Source organism: Hipposideros armiger, unplaced genomic scaffold, assembly GCF_001890085.2.
Source record: "Hipposideros armiger isolate ML-2016 unplaced genomic scaffold, ASM189008v1 scaffold_2, whole genome shotgun sequence".
In the NCBI taxonomy this organism is placed as follows: domain Eukaryota; kingdom Metazoa; phylum Chordata; class Mammalia; order Chiroptera; family Hipposideridae; genus Hipposideros; species Hipposideros armiger.
Window position 1 is genome coordinate 3833245 of NW_017731352.1, and position 5934 is coordinate 3839178.

General features: G+C 37.7%; 1 pseudogene; it reads left to right on the top strand.

Annotated features, from left to right (window-relative positions):
• Positions 1–491: 491 nt before the first annotated feature.
• On the top strand, positions 492–1375 carry LOC109379390 (phosphatidylinositol N-acetylglucosaminyltransferase subunit P pseudogene; annotated as a pseudogene).
• Positions 1376–5934: the final 4559 nt, after the last annotated feature.

The window sequence follows — 5934 nt, forward strand, 5'->3', positions numbered from 1 at the left end:
CAAGGCGCTTCTGAGAAAAGGTCACAGCAAAAAGGAGCCTAAGTAGACATAACTGCAAAACATTTTATGGTACCCTGGATGGGATCCTGATACAGAAAATGGACGGTAGGGGAAAATCGAGGGAATCTCAAGTACGGACTTTAGTTAATAAGAATGTATCAAGATTGGTCCATTAATTGTGTCAAATACACCACACTAATGTGAAACGCTAATGATAGGGAAACAGGATGTGGTGCATATGAGCATTCTCTGTGCTATCATCCCAATAATTCTGTAAATTGAAAACTGTTCTAAAAATAAACATTTATTTTAAAATAAAAGGAATGCGTGTGGTCCCTCCACAGCCATGGAGAGGGTCCCAGTGCACCTGCATCCAGAATGGGGGCACCATGGCGATTTGGCCTTTCCCTCAAATTTTCCTCTCTACCCCCCCCCCCTGCAGTGCTTGTGCAGAGGACTCAGTGCTGAGATTGTCTAAAGCCACTGGGAAAATGGTGGAATATTCACCATCATCATTGCCAGAAAGAGCAATTTATGGCTTTGTTCTTAAGCTCCCAGTTTGGCTTCACACTGTGGGCTTTTATTCTTGAATCTTGACTAAATTCTTTATTTTTAAAAAAATTTATTTATTAATTTTTCTTTTAAAGATTTTTATTGGGGAATTGCGGGGAGGGGAACAGCGCTGGGGAATCGGGGGAAGGGGAACAGACAAGTCGCTGTCGTTTTGTTCTTCAATCTAGTTGTGGAGGACGTTGCTTCACTGGCCCAAGCTGGCACCATCATTGTGCTCTTCTCTGGCGAGGCAGATCAGTCGCCGGCTTCTGGACGGCCGCTCACTGCGGCTGCTGGCCGCTCACGCTGGCTGCTGGCTACATACGGTAGCCCATGGTAACCCACTGCCACAGGGACTGCAGCCTACACCGCCGCCGGCGACTCATGGCAGCCCAGCTCCAGGTTGAGCTGTTGTTCAGCATCTTAGCTGTGGAGGGCAGTGTCACTGGCCCTCATATGTGGGATCCGAACCGGGGCCCTCTGGCATCCCAAGCGAGTTCTTAACCATCGCGCCACTCGGCCTGCCCATTGACTAAATTCTTTAGATTTAACCTTTTGGCCTCAAAAATATTGGGCAGCTGCATTATGGTGTCTACCTCCTTATTTCTATAGTATTGGTTACAGTAACCAACTGTGTACTCTTATTTGGAGTTAACATGAGTACCATTCAACTCAACTCCATTCATAGTCATGAGTAACTATGCTAAAACCAATAGCAGAAGAAATATTGAGAGAGGCCATCCCAGCATTAACATGCATTCCTATTAGTGAAGTAAACCAAATGTTCTTTCTTGCATCCAAAGAACTTTACACCAAAATCTGAGTTATATGCAGACATACACCAAGCATTTATTTAGAAGTATTTGCAATAATTTGACCACAATTATTTTGACTATCTCTCATTAATACCCAGTATTAGGATGTAAAAGAAAAGTAAGTTGAACTTATGTTAGATTAAGTTCTATTTATATTGTAAATGTTCTTAAACACTAGTTATTAATGGACAGAATAAATAAAGTACTGCATTTCCAAAAAATAAATAAATGAAAGGAATGAACTGTTGGAACATACTACTCAGATAGATCTCAAGGGAATTGTGCTGAGTGAAAAAAGCCAAACTCAAAAGGTTACATTTATATAACATTTTATATAACATACAACCGTTTATATGAAAGTTTTGAAATAAAATTGTAGAGAGGGAGAAGAGATTAGTGGTTGTTAGGGTTTATGGATGAAGGGAGAAGGGAGAACAAGAGTGCAAACAGGTAGCAGGAAGGATCTGTGTAATGATGAAACAGTTCTGTATCTTGACTGCAGTGGTGGTTACACAAATATACACGTGTTAAAATTGCATAGAACTACATGCATACACACACATACACACAAACACACACACACACACACACACACGAGTGCATGTAAAACTGGTGAAATCGGAATAAACTTTGTGGATTGCACTAATTGCGTTTTCCTGGTTGTGATACAGTACTACAGTTATGCAAGATGTTACCATTGGGGGAGATGAATAAAGGGTAAATGGAATCTCTTGTTACATTTTTAAAGGCATTAGCTGTTGCTTTTATTCATTTTTTTCTCATTGACATATAATTCATATACCCTAAAATTCACCATTGAAAGCATACAATTCAGTGGTTTTTAGTATAGTTACAGTTATGCAACTATCACCACTAATTTCAAAACATTTTCACCCCCCCAAAAGAAACACCATCTGCATTAGTAATCACTCTCCATTCTCCCCTCCCCTGTCCTCTATAAACTACTAACCTACTTTCTGTCTCTGTGGATTTGCCTATTCTGGATGTTTCATATAAGCGGAATCATATGATATGTGTTCTTTTGTGACTGGCTTCTTTCACTTAGCATGATTTCAAGATTCATCCATATTGTAGCATGTATCAGTACTTCATTCCTTTCTGTGGTTGAGTAATGGTCCATTATATAGATATGCCACATTTTGTTTATTCATTCATTAATTGATGGACATCTAGGTTGTTTCCACATTCTGACTATTATGACTAATGCTGCTATGAACACTTATGTACAAGTCTTTTTTTTTAACATATGCTTTCAATTTTCTTGAGTACATATATACTTATGAGTGAAATTGTTGGGTCATTTGGTAACACTATGTTTAACTTTTTGAAGGATTGACACAATTTTCCAAGATGCTGTACCAATTTACATTCCCACCATCAGTGCACGAAAGTTGTGATTTTCCTAACACATGTTATTGTCTGTCTTTTTTATTATAGCCATCCAAGTGGGTGTGAAGTGATATCTCATTGTGGTTTTGATTTTCTATTTCTTATTGACTTATTTTCAGTTGCTTTTGTCTTTCTAAGAATTTTGCTATTTCATTTGTGTCATCTAATTTGTTGGCATACAATTGTTCATAGTTTTCCCTTATAGTCTTTTTTATTTTTGTGAGGCTGATAGTAATTTGAGTAGTCTTTTCTCGTTTTATCTTCATTAGCCTAGCTAAAAGCTTGTCAATTTTGTTGATTTTTTTCAAAGAATCTACTTTTGGTTTTATTGATTGTCTCTGTTCTCTATTTCATGTATTTCCTCTCTAGTCTCCCTGCTCCCCCCCCCCTCCTTCCGTTTGCTTTGGATTTAGTTTGCTCTTCTTTTTCTATTGGGTTGCCACAAAAGTCATGATGCATTTTTGCAACAAAAAACATTAAAAAAAAAAGTCATGACTTTTCCAACAACCCAATAATTACTTTAGATAAAAAGTAAGGTTATTAGTTTAAGATTTTTCTTCTTTTAAAATATAAGCATTTGTAGCTTCTCTATTTTTTTTTTTTGCAACTTCACGTGAATCTATAATTATTTCAAAAAACACTTAAAAAGAAAGTATGAACTTAAGACTGTGCTAGGGGAGGTGTGTGTCAGTGACTCAGCCATCGTACCTACCCTCAAGGAGCTCAGCCTAGTGGAGAAAGATACAAATAGAGTGATCAGGGAGATGAGGAGATGGCTGCCTGCTGCAGAGTTGAGAGAAAACACTGAAGGATGTCAGGAAAACCATGAAGGCATGATTGAGGAGGGCTTATATGAATGGAAGAGTGATGCTTTCATTGTGGAAGCTCCATACTCAGAAAGGCCAGTCCCTAAGGACACTGTTACTTATTTATCCTCAGATCTTTAGGGACCACAGCTGAAGCAAGCCATTTGGGATATGGATGGAACCACACACTCTGATTAAGGCTAATGTTCCTTGCTGAGGGCTTTTCTCTGCAGCTCAAAATGCTCAAAGATATACCCCCATCTCCTACCAAGTCACTCAAAATATTTAAAATGTGCAGATTGACTTCCTTCATAAAAGAGAGCAAGAATGATGTCAAACAGGAAGGAAAGCCTAAAAAATTTGTTGGGGTTGCTAATACTGAAAACATTTCTTTTAACTTTAATTTTTAAATAATTTCAGACTCACCAAAAAAAGTTACAAAAACAGTACAATGAATTCCCATATACCCTTTTCCTAACTTTCTCAATACTGCCAACACATTAACAACTTGCATTAGTTTTCCAACACTTGTTTAATGCTTTTTTAAATTTTTTAAAAATTTTCAATTACAGTTGACATCAAATATTATATTAGTTTCAAGTGTACAGTACAGTGGTTAGACATTTATGTAACTTACAAAGTGATCCCCTCGGTTAAGTCTAGTAACCACCTGGCACCATACATAGTTATTACAATATTATTGACTATATTCCCTATGCTGTACTTTACATCCCCATGACTATTTTGTAACTGCTAATCTGTACTTCTTAATCCATTCAGCTGTTCTGTTCAGTCCTGTATCCCCTATCGCATCTGGCAACCATCAGTTTGTTCTCTGTATCTTTGAGTTTGTTTCTGTTTTGATTGTTCTTTCATTTTGTTTTGTAGATTCCACAGATAAGTGAAATCATAAAGTATTTGTCTTTCTCTGTCTGACTTAATTCACTAAGCATAATACCCTCCAGGTCCATCCATGTTGTTGCAAATGGTAAGATTTCTTTTTTTATGGCCAACTCATATCCCATTTCATACATGTACCATATCTTCTTTATCCAAACATTGATCAATGGACACTTAGGTTGATTCCATATCTTGGCTATTGTATATGAAATGTCCTTCTTTGTCTCTTGTTATAGCCTTTGTTTTAAAGTCTATTTTGTCTGACATAAGCATTACCACCCAATTTTTTTTTCATTTCCATTTGCATGAATTATCTTTTTCCACCCCTTTACTTTCAATCTGTGTGTGTCTTTCAATCTGAAGTGGGTCTCTTATAGGCAGCATATGTATGGGTCTTGTTTTCTTACCCATTGAACCACCCTATTTTTTTATTGGAGCATTTAATCCATTTACATTTAAAGTAATTATTGATAGGTATGTAATTATTGCCATTTTATTATTCATATTTTTTATCTTTTTTGGTCTTCTTCTTAAAGAAGTCCCTTTAATATTTCTTGTAATACTGCTTTGGTGGTGATGTACTCCTTTAACTTTTTCTTGTCTGGAAGCTCTTTATTGGTCCTTCGATTCAAAATGATAGCCTTGCTTGGTAGAGTGATCTTGGTTGTAGGTCCTTGTTTTCATCACTTTGAATATTTTGTGCCAATCCCTTCAGGTCTGCAAAGTTTCTGCTGAGAAATCAGATGACAGTCTTATGGAGGACCCTCGTACATAACTAACTGCTTTTCTCTTGCTACTTTTAAGATTCTCTCTTTGTTTTTAATGTTTAGCATTTTAATTACTGTATTTGCCGGCGTATAAGACGATTTTTTGGCCCTGAAAAATATGCCTCCAAGTGGGGGGTCGTCTTATACGCCAGGTACACTTCAGATAGACTGCCCATAGTGCTTGCCCCGTGCCATAGTGGCCTCCCAATGCCCGCCCACTTCATTCCACATACCGTTCAGGCATCAGCAGCGCTGCTGGGTGTATGCTTGGCTGTTATGCGATTTTGCTGTTATGCGATTTTACCACACTCGCAAAATCGCACACAGCCGACCATACACCCAGTATGATAGCGCAAAATCGCTTTTAAGGGGAAACTGTCACGCCAGCAAACTTGCTAGGGACTTGCCCGGCACTTGCTCTCTCCCTCTATTTGTTATCTTACTTCTATCATTGACAGCCTCTCTAGGTTGTGGGCTGCTTGTCTATGTTCCTGAGAAGCATCTACGGTACCAGTCTATAGAGTGTGTTTTCTTTAGTGAATTACCGGTATGTTTACCGGTAATAAACTTGCACTGTTTTATGTATATGTTTGATTACATACAGGCTTGTGACAGTTTTCCTGCATGTCATAAGCATTTGAATATAAATTAAAATGTTGAAATCAAATCTGATATTGTTTTACC